Below are 21,015 nucleotides of genomic sequence, written 5' to 3'. Positions count from 1 at the left end.
GAACATGTAAAATAGATGAATTACTCCGAAATTACAGGAAGAATTTCATGGATCCTCAGGGTTGGGGAGACCAGAAGTTTGGGGAAGACATTTCATTAAAATTTTCAGGGAGACCTCCCAGCATGCTCTCAAACGTGCTATGACTTTATGCACAATGAACTAGACTTTTAGGCTTAAGGCAGCTGACCCATCCTCATCCCAATTAACACCCATAATGGCTTTGTCATGGGGATAAAAGGGACGTAGTCAAGGACAGGAGAGACATCCAGTAAATTTAAGCTTTGGGTGAAAAAACAGTTGGATTCTTCCATTAGGTTAATGTGCAGCTCTCAGGGGCAGTGTATCTTTCACAGATTGGAGCAGTAGGCCTGTCTCAAGCATTTAACACTCCTTTGAGTGTTAATCATCTGTGGAAAAGAAAATGAAGAAGGGGTCAGTTTCCTGCTAACTTTTTTAATGTTGAAGTGAGAAAACCTGCCCCACAGTTTTATCAATATAGATTTCCTGTTCCAGTGTCGACTTTCCCTTTTGCAGAGAACTGGTGCTCAAGATTATCAATTGACCTTAGGCACACTCTACCCTGACATCACATCAGCTCCACTCACATGAGGCCTACTGAGGAGGATATTTAACAAAGTGCATTTACACAAAAGACTGAGATTACCATTCGTCACTGGATACAATTGGCGATCAAGGGAATACTGTGGCAATTTCCTATCAATGATTTAATCAGTGAATTAGTCAGAGTTAACAATGTAAATGAAGTATCTTAAAAGATGAAGAGAAATTGAACTAAACAACATCATAAAAAAATCCTTTTAAAAATCTATAGAAATAGAATAGTTTCAGCAATAAAGAAAAAACATAAAACATCCTTTTTTTTAACATGCAAGGTTTCCTTGGAAGTACTCTTTTTTTTGGAATGTTTATTATGCAGGCTATAGTCCAGTTCTCCCTTGAGCACACAAAGTGGAAAAGAAAAGTATTTTCTCACAGGATTATATTTGACTTCAGGTCAATTTATTGTCTTAGAATGCAATGCACACGTTATTTTTACAGAAGGAGGGATTTAAAAGTTAAGTTGGTTTTTAAAATTAAAATTTAGTTGTGTCAATTAAGCCTCTTCTACCTTTTTTATTTCCTGTGGTTTTTCCAAATTCCCATAATGTATGACCTTAAACAAATCCATGCCATTAACAATCATAAATCTTTGAAACTGCTCATGGACTAATGCTTTGTAGCAAAGCTAAGGGCTGATAGTTGGTTAGTGGCATTTTTTCGACAATAAGAAATTAAGATTAGAAAGTTATAAATCAAATTGTCTCTGAATTAAAATGCTGGGATAATTTCTTACTTGATTGTTGGCAGCAAGCAAGTTTTGAGCTGTCTGCTCGTTTCCATGGCTAAGGCTTGCAGGCCAAGGCTGTATGTGTAACTGAGGAATGTTGACACCTCACAAGAGCATGTGAGGACTGCATTATCAAAAGCCAGCCTGCACTACCTCAAGTCATATGACCTGACCTAGGGAGCATTGTAGCGATAGCAGGAGTTGAAATCCATTGGGTAAGATTGAAAGACCTTAGGGAAAGCAAAAATGGAACAACAGAGTGTTCCCATGCTTTCAAATGCTACTTGGAAGCAATGGTGTCGGGGGTTGTCAAGAATAGAGAGATTTTCTTCTCTCAAGGTCGCAGGGGGCAATGGTCCCTTGATTGCTTAAGACCTGTAGGGCCCTAGAACTTTAAAACTCAACCACACTGGCTATTTCTGTCATTGTGGTTATGTGAGGCAATGATGGCAGAGGGGCTGAGGAGATGGCTAACCACCAAGTCCATCCTGATATGACCCCTCAGATGCAAAGAGCTTCACTGCCCTTTCATGGGATGCTTATCTACAATTTTGAATTATGAGATGAATCAGAAGAGCTATGAATTTCTCATTCCCTGGTACTGTGTGAATGAAAGGCGATATGAAACAGAATTGTACAGATCATTTATTCAACACAAATTTCACCATTGCCAATGGTGAGACTCAAACCCTTGTTCCTAGAACATTTGCCTGGGGTTCAATGTTACCGGTTCAGTGACATATACTGTAACTGCCTCCCTTGGAGGATGAAGCAGGACATAATGGTGGTAAGACAACAATTGGAGAGCAGAGATGGGGAATTGGAGAGAAATCAGAGTGACTTATGAAGAATGGGGGAGAGCCAGTGATTATGGTGTTGAGTCAGTGATCATGTGAGGATTAATGATTTGTAAAAGGGATGGGGAAGCTCAGTGATCACAGGAGCTCTGGGAGAGAATATGGAGATGAAGTTTACAAATTTGCTTAATGAATTTGGCTTAAATTCCTGTTCCTCCTAGTCTGCAATCATGCTGTATGGGCTCTTAATTGATAGATCTTGTCCTCTCAACTATTTTTAGCTGATGGATTCCCCAAGGTCCAAGAAATCTTGCTGATACAGGTTAAAAATGGAAGTACAGTTACAACAAAACATGTAGGCTTTTTAAAGACTTCAACATTTAACTCACTTTCTGGGAACACATTTGGTGCCTTCCTTTCATTTTGATTCTGTTAGAAGTGGAAGACAGTCAACACGATGTGTCAGTGCTCCTCTTGCATATTTTCTAATATTTTAACATGCCACCTGACCAATGCTATCCATTTCTGGAGCTTAAAGTTGCAATACCATGGATTCTTCAATCATGTTGGTTAAAGTGACATACTGTTATTTCTGCAGCTCAAACCAGTCTCAGATTACGCACGGAGGGTATTGTACTGAAATGAGTCTCTGGCTATCACCACTGTAGTATCAAAACACAGGAAAATCTATTGGAAAGTGCTGATTATTCACACTGGACAAAAAAGAATTCCAAACAATTATCAAAAGTAATTCAAAAATATGAAATCAAAAAATGTGAAACATGAATCTTTTGAATCAATTAATATTTGTTCTGCTTTATTATCAAGTTGCTTCTAATGGATTTATGGCACTCAACCTCAGATTAAAAAAAAGTCAGAAATGAAAGGAATGCAGAGTCCTCAGAATTCCCCAAGAAATCTGATGAGTAATGACCTCATACAGTATATTAATAGCAGACTAATCGAAAATAACAGTTCTGAAAACTAATATCTTGGACTAAGTTACAGGACAATGACACATTAAACTGGGGTCAATGTCATCTAATTTCTGTGATGCATTACTGTTTTATTTTGTATAGATACAAAGGAAACATATTTTCTGAACAATTTGGAGGTCATGAAGTTTCCAGGTAAGTGTATCCATACAGATAAGATGAGCTAAACAATTTAGGGTGAATTGCTTCCTGGCTACAAATGAAAAATGAGTTGATAATAAATTTACAGTCTGTTTTACACACATCCATTTTCTGATTAAGGTCAGTCCTTAAATGATGAAAGTATTAAGATAATGACAAATTTTATTCTTGTCCTATTTGACATAAGCCACTGTAAACTTACCTCATTCAAATAAAAGTGTAGTGGCGTGGATATGATTGTTTATCTGCTATAAACAATAGTGTTTATAAGAAGACTATGTTTTAAACCATCTCCTTTAATTCCAGATGAATGGAGTTGTTCAGAGGGGGGAAATCTGATCCTCCTCATGGTGAAATGAAAGTGAAAGTTGCCATATTTTCAGAAGCTTGTTCTTTCACTAGAGACATGGCTGATGGTGAATTCAACCAGTGGATCACCACATGTACAGCACAGTGGCGTGATTGAGAAAACAGGGCCTTCATGGTGACCTCAGTCAGTACGTACAGGAATTGAAAGCAGGCTGTTGGTATCACTCTGCATTGCAAACCACTCAACGCTGAGCTAATCTGTCTGGACAGCACCTAACCTGCTTGTTTGAGACAGAGGCTTTTCACAAGACTTTATGGAAGTAAAGTAATAGGTTTAACATAAACGTAAAAGAGAAGACAGCTCATTTTACAGTGTACAAACTCATAGCCTCTCAGAGTCAGTCAGACAGAGAGATAATATTGGAACAGACATTGAGGCAAGGGGCTGGATGGGAGAATGGGAGCAGTCTTCCGAGGAGGAGGAGAAAGATCTTGAAGAAGAAGTAGCTCTCATTTTACATGACAGAGCTTAGCGGCATCAGGCATTACAAACCAGACAGCACCTGATTGATCCCTGGTTCCGGTACTTGACAGCTGGATGCAACTGACCATCATGAAACATAAAATAGTCATTGGTCATCAAACCACCATCTGGTTTGTATTGTAAAGGCAAACTGCAGCCTTATTTGCTCTATTTGCTTTGTTGTGTTCGCTTTTACTAGCTAGAAATAAAAGTTCCTATTTAGAGTTGCATGATTGCTTGCTTCAATGTGACATTCCTCTTCTGGGCTTCTGGATACACCTCCATCCCTCATCACGAAGGCCTCAAAGCCCTCTGCTTCTTCCTTTCCTGCCAACCCAACCAGTACCCTTCCACTGACATCCTCCTACGACTGACTGAACTGGTCCTTACTCTGAACAACTTCTCTTTCCAACGTCCCACTTCCTCCAAACCAAAGGAGTAGCCATGGGCACCCACATGGGCCCCAGCTATGCCTGCCTCTTCATCGGATATGTGGAACAGTCCATCTTCTGCAGCTACACTGGCACCACCCCCCACCTTTTCCTCCACTACATCGATGACTGTATTGGCGCTACCTTGTGCTCCCACAAAGAGGTTGAACAGTTCATCCACTTTACTAACACCTTTCACCCCAACCTCAAATTTACCTGGACCGTCTCAGACTCCTCCCTCCTCTTCCTAGACCTCTCCATTTCTATTTTGGGCGACCGACTCAACACGGACATTTACTATAAACCGATCGACTCCCACAGCTAGCTAGATTACTCCTCCTCCCACCCTGCCCCCTGTAAAATGCCATCCCATACTCCCAATTCCTTCGTCTCCGCCGCATCTGCTCCCAGGAGGACAAATTCCAATACCAAGCAACCCAGATGGCCTCCTTCTTCAAAGACCGCAATTTCCCCTCAGACGTGGTTGACGATGCTCTCCACCACACCTCCTCCACTTCCTGCTCCTCTGACCTTGAACCCCGCCCCTCCAATTGCCACCAGGACAGAACCCCACTGGTCCTCACCTACCACCCCACCAACCTCCAGATACATCATATCATCCTTCATCATTTCTGCCACCTTCAAACAGACCCCACCACCAAGGATATATTTCCCTCCCCTCCCCTATCAGTGTTCTGGAAAGGCCACTCCCTCCGCGACTCCCTTGACAGGTCCACACCCCCCACCAACCCAACCTCCACTCCCAGCACCTTCTCCTGCTACTGCAAGAAATGCAAAACTTGCACCCACACCTGCCCCCTCACTTCCCTCCAAGGCCCCAAGGGATCCTTCTATATCCATCACAAATTTACCTGCAACTCTACACACACCATTTACTGCATCCGCTGCACCCAATGTGGCCTCCTCTACACTGGGGAGATAAGCCGCCTACTTGCGGAACGTTTCAGGGAACACCTCTAGGACATCCGCACCAACCAACCCAACCACCAGTGGCTGAACACTTTAAATCCCCCTCCAACTCTGTCAAGGACATGCAGGTCCTTGGCCTCCTCCATTGCCAGACCATGGCAACACGATGCCTGGAGGAAGAGCGCCTGATCTTCCGCCTAGGAACCCTCCAACCACAAGAGATGAATGCAGATTTCTCCAGCTTCCTCATTTCCCCTCTCCCCACCTTATCTCAGTCCCAACCCTCAGACTCAGCACCGCTTTCTTGACCTGCAATCTTCTTCCCGACCTCTCCGCCCCACCCCCTCTCTGGCCTATCACCGTCATCTTGACTTCCTTCCACCTATCACATTCCCAACACCCCTCCCCCAAGTCCCTACTCCCTACCTTTTATCTTAGTCTACTTGGCACACCTTCCTCATTCCTGAAGAAGGGCTTATTCCCAAAACGTCGATTCTCCTGTTTCTTCAATGCTGCCTGACCTGCTGCACTTTTCCAGCAAAACATATTTCAGCTCTGAACTCCAGCATCTGCAGTCCTCACTTTCTCCCATTTGGACAGGGTAGCATTGGCTTAGCGGATGTTCAGATGGAATGTAGTTATCGACAGGTTGATTGTGTGCTCTGACTATTAAACAGCAATCAAGTTGAGAGAATGAGGCTGCCTGTGTGAGAGAGTGTCAGCTATGTGCCATTGCAGCACACTGTGGCTTTGTGGTCACTATGCCTTTATGGTGCCAGTGAAGGGCAACACTTGCTGGGTGGCTATATAAAAATAGCACAGACATAAACGTATTGAGAACTGGGACAATCCCCCCGGCCCCTTAAACCTATGTTAACTGAACATTCTATATATAGGCTTTCCTGTGTAGCATGAGACCTCATCCAACTGTGTCCCATTAAAAACTAAAATCGAAAGAGCTATGGATACTGGAAATTGGAATAAAAACAGAAATTGCTGGAAAAACTCAGCCGGTCTGGCAGTATCTGTGGAGACAAAACAGAGTTAAAGTTTCCAGCCCAGTGACCCTTTCTCTGAACTAATAATAGCTAGGAAAATAGGTGTAATTATGCAGAAGACGGGGTGAGGGGAGGGGTGAGGAGCAAATGATAGGTGAAGATAGAGCCCAAAGAAAGAGAAAAACAGTTGGACAGACAAAGGAGCGGTTAAATGTCAGCCTGGGAGATTGAATGGGTGTTAATGGGGTCTATTGGTTGCTGACAATGTGCTGTATGTGCCAGCATCCCATATGATGGTAAGACCTATTGTATGAGGGTTGAGGGAAGGATAGGGGAGAAAGTGCTCAGACCCTAATATTGTTGAACTCCATATTGAATCCAGAATGTTGCAGAGCTCCCAAGCGGAAAATGAGGTGCTCTTCTTTCAGCTTGTGCTGAGCTTTGCAGGAGCTCTACAGCAAGCCTGAGACAGAGATGTTAGCCAGGGAACATGGTGGTGTGTTGAAAGACAAGTGCAAGCTTAGGCAGGTGCTCTGCAAAGCAGCCACCTGGTCTGCACTTCGTTTCCCCAGTGCAGAGAAGACTACATTGTGAACAGTGAATGCAGTAGACTAGACTGTTTTGGGCCTTGGATGCTGAGGAGGGAGGAAATAAATGATGGTTGTAGAGGAAGGTGCCACTGAGGTTCAGGGAGGTGTTGGAAGTGAAGGAGGAGTCGACCAGAGTATCTTGGAGGGAATGGTCCCTGCAGAAGGGTGACATGGGAGGGGAGGAAAAGGAATTAAGAGTCTGTTGTTGGTATTCTAATCTTCTGCAAATATAAAAGACCTCTGCATTAAAACTTAGAAGAGATCATAAGGATCATTGAGGTTTTGACTCATCTCAAAGATTAATCAAGTACCACCTACTGCATTATCAATGAGGTGTACTGGAAGCAAGGAAGTCTTTGGTCCCAGAAGGAATTAAGACTAACCTTTTGCTAGATGTGGGCAGGAGAACAATGGTCACCTGACATCATGAGTAGCTGTCCCAGCCAAGAGAGCTTAAACAGGTAACTGACATTGAATTGATGGCCAAAATAAGGTATATTAACTGGGACAGGACGGCATGAGGGAGCAAGATGATCTGAGTAGGTGAGCCACACCAACTCCCCAAAGGAAGACTAGGAGCTGCCAAACATCATCCTGAGGGCAGAACATACACTGTTGGCACTAGACAACAGGACCACGGGGATGTGGAAGTGTGCTGCTTCTATTCCTCCATTCTAAAGGATGGCTCCAGGATTGGTAAAATATACTCGTTTGTCACAGGTCATATATTTCCTTTCTTTGTCAGATGAATGTGTCATATTTAAACAGCTGCATCTCAATGAACCATGATAAAATTGTGAGAAATCATCAACTACACATATTATGTCACTGGTTACAAACCCCTAAAATTTACAGACATCAATTGAGTAACACATTTTTCTGGGAATGGTGGATGTTAAGACAGGGTTAGAATTGGATGAGAGTCCGCTATTGATTTACAAGAATTTCATTATTAGTTTTCCTTTTCCCAGTTGGCGGATTATTCCTTAGTTGGAAAGCTAAGACTGTTTTCTTCTTCTTTGTAGCCCTGCACTCCTGTCATAAATTCTATCCACCTTGAGTAGACTGATTCCCTACATTGCAGACTATCACATTCCCTTGCTGCTCTATACTCCTATCTCCAGCCCTTCTCTTCCCTTTCCTGCACATCTCTCCTCTTCGCAGTCCCCTTGTATTCTTTGCAACCATTCTGTTTCTTTTGCCCCTGCGCAGCCCCTCTATCCCTCTCCCCACTTTGCAGACTCACAGCCTCCTCAGCCCCTAGGCCCGGACTCACTCCTCGCTTACAGCCTCAATTCACACCCCCATTCACCGGCTTCCCTGTCTTGTCCTCTGGTCTGATTCCATTGCACAAGGGACTTGCTTCCTGCTCTCACCCCACTTCCTCCATTCTTAAAAACCAGTAAGTTTCCAGAGAATGCTATTCCACTGGAATTCATTCGTGTATGCTCACAGGAGTGACAGATAGGACTTGATGCAAATGGACACTGGAAAATTCACTGTGGTGGGGCAAGGAGTATAGATCTTTGGTTAAATCAGGAAAAGCTTGGTGAAAGAACTCTTTGGTCTTTCTGAAACTTGTTGGTCTTCCAGTATAAAGAGTTGACCTCAATCAAGTGTTGCAAATTCCAAGACCCATGACTACATTCTGAAAGCTGCACTAAAGCTTGGGATGAGTGCTATAGAAGTGCAGTGAAGAAAGACCATGTCTTTCTGCCAAAGCTAAACGGGGGTTCACTCAGTTGTCAGACTCTCTCTTTATCTCAAGTAGGAAATGCCTTTGTTTTTGCAACTGTAAAGAAACTCTGAGAAATTCCAATGTTTCATTTGTTTCTTTTCTCTGCAAAGACTGTACAGAACTGATTTAGAACATTTGTATGTACTTATACATAATTTTCTGTGAATAAAGTATATTTTTGAAATTAACAAAGTTAATTACCAGCTATGTTAATATTAGTCCAAGTTTGTTGCAGTTAAAAACTTAAAATGTGAAATTGTGTCACGTGAGTCTTTTGCACCAGTCATTAAAAAATTATTTTCCCTCTTTTAAAGCTACATATCTCTACAGGTTTCATAGATGGTGTAATTTTAGCACTGGAAAGAACTAATTTTGACTTCACACCAATGCCAAATGGATAGTGTAAAAGTGCAGTTGTGACTCAAATTGATTATGCAGTAAAGTGAAGTAAAACTCTGCAGGGGATATTCACACACCACTTTGTTTTGACAACACATGGACTGTCAAAGCAGTGCAATGTCAATTCTAGTTTACAAAAGTCTCAGGAGATGCATGAACACCATGGGAGAGCACTATCCATATTTGCACCTAAGCGCACACAATTCCTTCACTATATGAAACAATTATAGTTGGAGCTCAACAATGCAGATACAACTTAATTCATTTTCTATTCATTTTAGTTTTGCCATCCATATTCATCTAAAACTGCCAATCTTCAAGCACCATCATACAACTCATCCATTTTGTCCTCGACAGTAATGTCTTCACCTTTGACAATCAGTTCTTCATCCTGACACACAGAACAGCCATGGAGACCAAATTTGCACCTCAATGTGCCAAAATCTTTATGCACAGGTTCGAACTAGACTTCTTCTTTGCACAGGACCTCCAAACAACATTATACACCACGTATATTGATGACATTTTCTTCTCTGGAGCCATGGCAAGGAGTCACTGAAACAACTACACAGTGATATCAACAAGTTTCATCCCACCTTCAAACTCTAGTATCTGTCTCGTTCTTGGACACATGCATCTCCATCAAGAGTGGGCCCCACAACACCTCCCTCTACCACAAACCCATGGATAACCTCACAATGCTATACTGCTATACCTCTCCAGCTTCCATCTGAAACATATTAAAACAGCCAACCCCTATGGACAAGCCCTACACATATACAGGATCTGTTCAGATGAGAAGGAAAGTGATGGGTACTTGGAAGTACTCAAGGATGCCCTCATAAGTACAGAGTATGATGCTCAACTCGTCAATCGCTAATTCCAACATGCCACAGCGAGAAACTGTAATGACCTCCTCAGGGGACAGACACGTGCTGCAATTGACAGGGTACCCTTCATTGTCCAGTACTTCCTAGGAGCCGAAAAATTACACCATGTTCTTCGCAGCCTACAACACATTATCAATGAGGATGAGCACTTCGCCAAGACCTTCCCCACACCTCCACTGTTCGCCTTTAACCAACCACCAAACCTCAAACAGATCATGTTAGTAGCAAACTGCCCGGCTTTCAGGACAGCACCATACAACCCCATCACAGCGGATGCTGCAAGATGTGTCAGAATGTAGACATGGATACCACATTATACGTGACACCACTCACCTTGTACGTGGCAAGTACTCATGTGACTTGGCCAATGTTGTCTATCTCATACACTGTAGGCAAGGATGCCCTGAGGCATGGTGCATTGGCAAGACCGAGCAGAGGCTATGGCAATGGATGAATGGACACAGCACAACAATCAACAGACAGGAGTGTACCCTCCCAGTCAGCGAGGACTTCAGCAGTCCAGGACATTCAATCTTGGACCTTCGGATGACCATCCTCCAAGGCGGATTTTGGGACAGGGGCTAATAGCCAAGCTCAGTACCCATGGCCTCATTAGGACCTTGGGTTCATGTCACAGCAGGTGACCCAATTGCAACACACACACACACACACACACACACACACACACATACCTGATGAAATAGCAGCGCTTTGAAAGCTAGTGCTTCCAAACAAACCTGTTGGACAATAACTTGGTTTTGCGTAATTTTTAACCTTGACACAATCTAAAATACCTTCATGGTTTTTGGAAGCACAGTCTTATTTCGCTGGGGTATCTGAAACTGATCAAAAACACCCATTTTTGGTTGAGATGTCCCTTCCCTTAGTGGGTGAAAAATAACGACAGCTGTAAATATAGAACAAGTAAGAGCAGAAGCGTATAGAATCATAGCTTAACCTGCTCACAAGAACATCAGGCACATTTTACAAAGCCAAAAATATACTATAATATAGCAGCAGGAAATCTGTAATTTGCAACACTGCTAAATCTGAAGAATTCTGTGTACGGTGTAATTAGCATGTTTACACTTCTCAATTGCTCTTGGCAGAACAAATAAAACCTCCCACTAATTCCATTAAATCCATGCATAGAAATATATACAAACACAGGGGAAAAAAGACAAACATGAATTCTTGTGAAAAAAAAGGCAACGTACAATTTTCAGGGGTTTTCAGAAACTTGACAATTCAATCTGGAACAAACATTTCAGTGCTTTACAAAAGACCAGAGTAGAGGTATAATGCTGAGATTAAGAAAAAAAGGCAGTTGAAAATTAAGAACAGCCTTTTTCGAAGGCTATTCTTGGGAATGCGGAGACAGAGAGGGACTGGAACAAAATATAGCAGTTTAATGCCTCAACACAGAGGCTGACCTCGCTTAGCAACCACATTCCTAAAAAAAAATGCCGTTCAGAATTCTAATGTTGATTTTATTTGGCAACATTACAGTGAGGCATTGACACAGTATTATATTGGTTTTATTTGCCCAACAAGATTTCAGAATAATATTTTACTGTTTTAAAAGCACACACAAAATCCAAGAAATCCTTGGCAGAATGTATTTTTTTAGGTACTTATAGGGAACAAAAGAAAAGATTTGGAAATATAGTTTGTCTCAGTGGATTGATGGTTTGTGTAGCCTGACACTGATAATCATATAACCTAGAATGGATTCAGATTCTGTCATTTGTCTTTGCTGAGTTAGTTGATAGCAGTCAGGCTAACACTTGGTCAATTTAATGGGCTTAAAAGCCTTCAGGAAGGACAGTGAAAAACACTGGTGAGTTTCCAATGACTTTTGCTAGAAATGGAGGTGAAAATAGGTTAGAGCTGAGAGGAACTGCTCTTCACCAGCATATGCAATAATAGAAGAGAACAAAATAAATGAAAGAACCATACTTGTTAATGCAAACTGAAAATGATATTTGACTTCAGTATAAGAATAGCAATATAAAATGGTAGAAATTAAACAAAAGCCACTTCAATAAAAAAAATTCCCTTTCAATATAGTCCCTTCTTCAACTGTTACTGTTGTTTATTTTTCTACTCCTCACTGATCAATTTAAAACTTCAATTCTCTTGCACGTTTTCCAGTTATGCACCTCAAACACTTGTTTAGCTGGCTGTGTGAGTATGGTGAAATCCATGTTGCTGGCTCTGACTGGGTATTGGATATTGCTGCATAAATTAGCTCTGAATGTGTCTGGTTTCATAAAACAGACCTTGGGTTCATGTCACATTACAGGTGACCACCATTGCACTATATATACACACAGATACTCCTACACACACACGCACACAGGCACTCCTATCCACACATACACACGGACACACATATACACAGACATGCACACAGACACCTACACAGACGCGCACTCAGACACCCACACACACACACTCACAGACACACACACACTCCCACACTCACACATGCACCCCTCCACAGACTTAAGATACTCTGCACTCACTACACACACACACATACTTTCTCACACTCACAACCCCCAACCCAGACACACACACACACATATATTTTGTGGGGTGGATTTGTACTTGCAGGGTTACATTGTACTTTGCTCAAAAACTGCATGCATTCATATAGATTTCTGAGGTCAAAAACTGCATGAATTCATGTAAAACTCCGTTATCTCACTTTTTAGATTAGAATCAATCTAAACATTATGGCATAGACAGAGAACACAGGGAGCCAACACCTTCAACATATTGTCTAGCTTTCACAATTGTTAACGGCTAACCCAAGAATGCAACTATTTTTAAAAAAAGGTTTTGTGACTTACACATGAAAGAAGTGAAATTATCACGGTATTCTAACAGACGAAAGGCTTAACAGACAATCAATTTTTCAATGTATAATTTCAGTTACATCACACTGTAAATTTTTGCTATAAATTCTGTGTGTTAGGATTGAGTCCTCGACTACCACCTGATGAAGGAGCGAAGCTCCAAAATCTAGTGTGCTTCCAATTAAATCTGTTGGACTATAACCTGGCGTTGTGTGATTTTTAACTTCATAAAACAACAACAATCGTGCAATTTAATCCAATTTCTACACCTAAGACTTGTATAACATGAACAGTCTAGTATTTTATAAGAGGAACCTGGTACAAAGCTGTCCAAAAGGCAAACAATACACAATACTTGTGCTTGGAAATTAATTTATTTTAAACTAACTACAGGCCCTATCATAATAACAAAAGAGTTACATACATATTTTTCAGCAGATCAATTGCTTACTTTCACGTTACTGCATACATTTCAAGACATCACTGTCTAGAAAAAGGACTTATGAACTCAGATATTCATTAAGTCAGTGCCATCAGAAAAATTGTAATGAAGTGGTTTACCAGAAACAAAAGACAAACAGTCACAAACAGTGGCTCTAAATTTTCTATATTCCTTTTTAATGTCAAATGGTTATCACATGACTAACTGTCAGTAAAACCCATGTCTTTTAATCCATGTTCATCAATTGTGATTCTCGTCACATTTTCCATAATCAGAAATTGTAGGAGAGGCTAGGACCTGAGGGAATTGATGCAATTTTAGAACTGTGATGATGAGGAATGGTGACTCTGTGGAACTCATTGCCACAGAAGCTTGGAAGACCAAGTCATTGAGTGTCTTTAAGACAGAGAAAAATAGGTTCTTGATTAATAAGTGGATAAAGGGTTACAGAGATAAGGAAGGAGAATGGATTTGAGAAACACATCAGCCATGATCAAATGGTGGAGTAGATTGATGGGCTAAATGGTAGAATCCTGCTCCTTTATCTTATGACCTAATGGCTGTTTTTGGTTAGGTCAGCAATTCCTGCCCATTGTTGTATGCCACATCTGATACCCTAGACCAGGGATCAGCATCTTGTGGCTTTAGAGTCACATGTAACTGTTTTGATGTCCTATTTACACCTCTCAACTATTTTCAATTGGATCACATTGACATGAAAAATCTAAAAAAAAATGAGAGAGAGAAGAGCCATGATTTAATTGTGGAGATAAAAGGGATTATTATTATGTTGTATTTATGGTTTCAGTTGTTTATTTTAATGCTGTTTCTCATCATGCTTCAATTAAACCAGTATGAAAAGTGCCTACACCATGGTTACCATTGGTGCAACAATTAGGATATATGTTTGCAATAATCATTATTATTATTAATAAATCAGAGGCAATAAATTATTCTGAACTTGTTATTATATGATGTGTTTTTATAATGAGAATCAATAACTGAATGCTTTCTCAATTCCTTACTCCCATTCTACTTATTTGGTTTAGAATTTTGTCTTGGAGCTTGTGGAGTAAAGGATTAACTATATCATTACATTAATAGCAGCTACTGAGAATATGCATAACAATGTCACTTTAACAAATGTCTAACCTATGCAATGTGACTATACCCTCTTAAACACACACACACACACACACACACACACACACACACACACACACACACACACAGTCATGAATATGATCGACAAATAATTTAACACAGGTAATGGGTGGCGTCATGGCATCCTTCACAGTGCTAGGGACATGAGTTCAATTCCAGCCTTTGGTGCATGGGGCTTGCATGTTCTCTCCATGTTTGTGTGAGGTTTCGGCCAAGTGTTCTGGTTTACTCCCAAGGCCTAGAGATGTGTAGGCAAGGTACTTTGGCCATGCTAAATTTCCCTGTGGTGTCCATGCATATACAGGTTAGGTGGATTATATATGCTAAATATGGGATTGTAGGGCTGGATCTGGGTGGGGCGCTCTTTGGAGGGTTGGTGATGAGCCAAGTAGCCTCTATCTGGACTGTAGGAGTTCTATGATTATGGGTGGCAAAAAGATATGGACAGTAAAAGAAATTCTGATGATCAAAAGTCATGGTCACAATGATGTGGTCAGTTAGTTCTCACAGTTCTTTTGATTTCAGCAATGATGACACATTGTGTCTATAAAGTGATGGTCATTCTTCACTTGTATATTTGATCCAGTAGATTTTTGTCTTCGAATTTTTTTCACTCACACTAAGAACAAAGGGACACAGAGTAAGATGTTTTCAGTTTTACAGTTCTGGAAATATCTGGTTGCTCCACACTTAAGGCTTTGTAGCAAATTACAGCAGTACCAATTAGACACTTGTTATCAGGCAGACTTCCCTTAATTTTAGAAAACTTCAAACGCTGCTTTGACTCAATAATATACAGACTTCACAAAGCAACATTGACCTGATCTACAAAGAGATGTGTGCCACTTGACTTATTCACACTGCAAAACTGTTTTTTTTCAACAATGTCCAGTTTACAGTCCAAAAAGGAGACAGATGTGATCACATGTGACACAAGACTGAAGACCAGAGTACTCTGTAGGAACTTCTTACAGACATTTTCCAATGGAAAATCCAAAAGTTTGTTTTATAATTGTTAATGATGCTGGTTTCTTATGGAGTTCTGTGATGTTGCTCTCTACTGAGGAACAACTTTGAGTTGAAGTAAATAATGAAAGGATACCAGATGGACGAGGGAGATCCAGTAGATGTCGTGTACCTGGACTTTCAGAAAGCTTTTGATAAAGTCCCACACAGGAGGTTAGTGAGTAAACTTAGGGTGCATGGTATTGGGGGCAAAGTACTAGATTGGATTGAAAATTGGTTGGCTGATAGGAAACAAAGGGTAGTGATAAACGGCTCCATTTCGGAATGGCAGGCAGTGACCAGTTGGGTACCGCAAGGATCCGTGCTGGGACCGCAGCTTTTTACAGTATATGTTAATGATATAGAAGATGGTATCAGTAATAACATTAGCAAATTTGCTGATGATACAAAGCTGGGTGGCAGAGTGAAATGTGATGAGGATGTTAGGAGATTACAGGGTGACCTGGACAAGTTAGGTGAGTGGGCAAATACATGGCAGATGCTGTTTAATGTGGATAAATGTATGGTTATCCACTTTGGTGGCAAGAAGAGGAGGGCAGATTACTACCTCAATGGAATTAATTTAGGTAAAGGGGCAGTACAGAGAGATCTGGGTGTTCTTGTACACCAGTCAATGAAGGTAAGCATGGAGGTACAGCAGGTAGTGAAGAAGACAAATAGCATGCTGGCCTTCATAACAAGAGGAATTGAGTATAGAAGCAAAGAGGTGCTTCTGCAGCTGTACAGGGCCCTGGTGAGACCACACCTGGAGTACTGTGTGCAGTTCTGGTCTCTAAATTTGAGGAAAGGCATTCTGGCTATTGACGGACTGCAGTGTAGGTTCACGAGGTCAATTCCTGGAATGGAGGGATTACCTCACACTGAAAGACTGAAGCGACTGGGCTTGTATACCCTTGAGTTTAGAAGACTGAGAGGGGATATGATTGAGACGTATAAGATTATGAAAGGATTGGACACTCTGGCAGCAGGAAACATGTTTCCGCTGATGGGTGAGTGCCGAACCAGAGGGCACAGCTTAAAAATATGGGATAGACCATTTAGGACAGAGATGAGGAGAAACTTCTTCACCCAGAGAGTGGTGGCTGTGTGGAATGCTCTGCCTCAGAGGGCAGTGGAGGCCCAGTCTCTGGATTCATTTAAGAAAGAGTTGGATAGAGCTCTCAAAGATAGTGGAATCAAGGGTTATGGAGGAAGACAGGAAGTGGATACTGATTAGGAATGATCAGCCATGATCATATTGAATGGCGGTGCAGGCACGAAGGGCTGAATGGCCTACTCCTGCACCTATTGTCTATTGTCTATTGTCTATTTGAGGAAAGATAAATTACTACCCCATACATAATAGGAAAAATCTCATTCCCTGATGTCCCGAACTATCTTCAAAATGCTCTTTGCTCTTCATTTTATCTCTCCGATTCATTCCTGCCAGGTTCCTCATCAGTGATGAAAGTAATTTTTTCTCAAGTTCAGCCTTTAACCTTTAGCCAAAAAACATATCAGACAAGGAAGAAAATTGAAATTTCAGCTAATTTCATTCAACTTGACGGGGGTACGACAGTTAGGGTACTGGCGGTTGGAATTTTTTTAAAAATTGGGTTTCACTGCCCTTATATTCACACCAATGTAAGTGTCACAGCCCAGGAACAAGCTGTTATGAGAAGATGCAACTCTACTGCACTACTCTTTTGTCTGCTAACAAAACAATATGGAAATACATACAGCTTACACATCTTCCACAATAGCTTAGCGTATCGTTGGAGATGAAAGCCTGGGGTGTAAAAGACTTGCAGGAGTTAGGGCGCATGTGGCATACATGAACACTTGATGGAAAATCTACATGAATCATGAGGTTAACAACCTATGGAAAAAGTGATCCTGGAGGCATATGTGGAGTCAACTATACTTTTACTCCAATAACAACTACTGAGCATGTGCATAAATTGCTATGTCGTATAGATGACAGATCACAGGGAAGTAAAACCTGAGTCAGTAGGTTAACATTTTCTGCTCTAATCTATGAAGAATGTTGGTGTTCACTCACATGAATGTGGGATACCTTCTATTCACAACCTGGAATCAGATTTTACTATTTAGCGCATAATAGTTTTGTTTTAAATTAATTATCTTGATTACTAACCGCTGTGCTAGGCCTTTCACATCTGCAATCTATTCCATTAATGGCCAATGTAAACGTTTTATTCACTACCAGATGGTAAAATATAATTAATTTTTTTATGCCTGATTCTTACTTTTCTGTGATACATTTTACAATCTTTCCTGTCTTTCAAACTAATGTTTGAATGTCCCTTTTGAACTGTAAACAGTGGACATGCAAGGCAAATTCTAGATTGATTTAAAAGGATGTGTGTTGATGTTACAGATGTAATTGCTTTATTGTTCCTCTGCTAATTCAATTTCTTGATTGAATGATCCACAGGAGAAAGTTGTCTGTCTTTCCCATGTGAAGTATTCTTGTTTTAATTAACACAAGAATTCCATCTAGAAACTAAAAAGAAAAGTAATCATTCTCATTGGCAGAAATTTGGGGATCAGTCACCTTACAAATCTTTTGCTTTCAAATTTTATCTTACCACACTGCATAACATGGCAATTTTTGTTTAAACACAATCTTGTTCTGTCTTGACCTACTTGTATACAATGACAGTACCATGGAATTTGTTATTTCTTCCTGTTCTGAAGGTTCTGAAACTCACTAGAATGTTTCCAATGCTGGCATTTTTCAGATATCACTTGGCTGATCTTTCAGTGGCAGGACATCCGAACCTGTTTCACGTTTCACCAGAAGTTTTCATTTAAATTTGTTCAAGGAGCATAGCCACCCCTGTCAAGGTCAGCATTTGTGGCCAAATTCTAACTGACCAGCCACGGTGGTCAGCATATCTTTTTGAACAGCTGCAGTGCCTGTTGTGGATGTGCATCTGCAATGGTGTTAAGAAAGGAATTCCAGCTCATGATAGCGATGTGGTGGAAGCAGTGTTACTCAACTGGACTGCTTTGTCTGAATAATGTCAATCATCTTGCGTATTATTGGATGAAAGCCAAGTCGGGTCATAGGGTGATACAGCATGGAAACAGACCCTTCGATCCAACCTATCCATCCGAACCATAATCCCAAACTAAACTAGTTCCGCCTGCTTTCACTGGGCCCATACACTCCAAACATTTCTTATTACTGTGGATACTGAAAATTTGAAATAAAAACAGGAAATGCTAGAGAATTCAGCACGTCTATCAGCATCTGTGGAAAGAGGAAACAGAGTTAATATATTGAGTCCAATATGACTCTTCTTCAGTTCAGACTTTATTTGATGAAAAGCATTGTGGATGGGGGGTAATCAAAATGAGATTTACTCAGAAATAGACTCTGAAATGTTCTGGAAGCTGCAACTTTGGTATGTGTGACTACTTAAATTTCTTGTTCACGATAACTCCTTTAATATTGATGATGGGATAATAAGCAATGATAATGCTGTTTAATGTAAAAAGGAGATAGATTCTCTCCTGGTGGAAATAACCATGACTTGAAAATGGGCAGACTTGTTCCAACAAGACTCACTGAATGGAAATCAAGAGTAGAAATTGTTGATTTTTGCTGTCACTAGTCTATAGCGATATTATGTGCATTGGGAGACCCCAACAAATACTGAAGTCAACTAACTCAAGCTAAGAAACAAATACTCATGCTTTTGGACTGTGCCACTTAAGATCAAATGGGGCACAGCCTATCCTCTTCAACTGCCCAACCTTGCAGAGAGTGTGCAGTAGTGTTGGGGCAAGTCTTATAGAGATAACAAATTTTCCGGAGACAGTAGAGCTCCAGGCACATGGTAATTTATTCATGTGTTTCACCAGTATAATGTAAGGAGGGGTCAAAGACTTCCCTTAAATCTGGCCTCAATGTCAGTCGCTCTCTTAATCTGCAGCTCAGAACAGAAGAAAAGTCAATGATACTATAATTTCAAATAGAAGTAAAGTGTTTATTCTATTCATTTTTCTTGTAGCATTTACACGACAACTTATACTCCCTCCCCCTGTATACTGTTGGATAATTAATGCTGGGTTGTTCAACTATGATTTTGTTTCTAGTATATCACTCTATTATTGTCTTGTTGCTTTGATATGGCTGGGCCCCATATATTATGCGGGAAACGAACTTTTCATTGTGGCTTGTGACTTTTCATCTCTTAACCATGATGTCTGTGTCTGCTGTTTTGTACAGGACAGTAACAGAGTTTTCCTTGAGATTTCCCACCATTCTAACTCTCTTAGCTGATGTCCTTGATAAGAGATAGGGAGGCCCTTCACTATTATTCTATTAATTGTAATTAGTTTTTAGGCCTTTCTTTCTAATGTTTTGTTTAGTTATTTTATATACGTATTAAGTCTATAATTTATTAGGAAACTATATCTATGATGATCTTAAAGGATTTGAATTAAATCCTATTTATAGTATTATAACTGATTGATTAGAAAAAAACTTAGAAGAAATTACTAATTGGTATGAAATATTCCTTTCTTTATGGTAGCAAGGAATGTTGCATATTCGATCTTACTGAGGAGACATTGTCCTCTATACTGAGAGCACGTTACACAAGTGTTTCACACTTCATAATTTCTATTAAATATGTATTGCAAAGTTTGTTGGGACTGTTGGTCATTTTCACTCTACTGTCATAGGCTACGTTCGAGACACCACCCACGCCCTCCACTTCCTCCAAGACTTCCGCTTCTCCAGTTCCAACGCCTCATCTTCACCATGGATATCCAATCCCTCTACACCTCCATCCGCCATGACGCGGGCCTCCAAGCCCTCCGTTTTTTCCTCTCCCGACGTCCCCAACAGTACCCTTCCACCGACACTCTCATTCATTTGGCCGAACTGGTCCTCACTCTTAACAATTTCTCCTTCGAATCCTCCCACTTCCTCCAGACCAAAGGGGTAAACATGGGCACATGTATGGGCCCCAGCTATGTCTGTCTCTTTGTTGGCTACATCTTCAGTAATTACACCGGCACCACTCCCCATCTCTTCTTCCGCTATATTGATGACTGCATTGGCGCCACCACATGCTCCCACAAGGAGGTTGAGCAATTCATCAATTTCACAAACACATTCCACCCTGACCTTAAATTTACCTGGTAAAAAATGAGGTCTGCAGATGCTGGAAATCACAGCTGAAAATGTGTTGCTGGTTAAAGCACAGCAGGTCAGGCAGCATCCAAGGAATAGGAAATTCGACGTTTCGGGCATAAGCCCTTCATCAGGAATGAGGAGAGGGTGCCAGGCAGGCTAAGATAAAAGGTAGGGAGGAGGGACTTGGGGGAGGGGCGATGGAGATGTGATGGGTGGAAGGAGGTCAAGGTGAGGGTGATAGGCCGGAGTGGGGTGGGAGTGGGGGCGGAGAGGTT

The sequence above is a fragment of the Hemiscyllium ocellatum genome, chromosome 15 (genome assembly GCF_020745735.1).
Source record: "Hemiscyllium ocellatum isolate sHemOce1 chromosome 15, sHemOce1.pat.X.cur, whole genome shotgun sequence".
Taxonomy (NCBI): Eukaryota; Metazoa; Chordata; class Chondrichthyes; order Orectolobiformes; family Hemiscylliidae; genus Hemiscyllium; species Hemiscyllium ocellatum.
The sequence above is the reverse complement of the archived record's forward strand: the minus strand, read 5'-3'. Positions refer to the sequence as shown.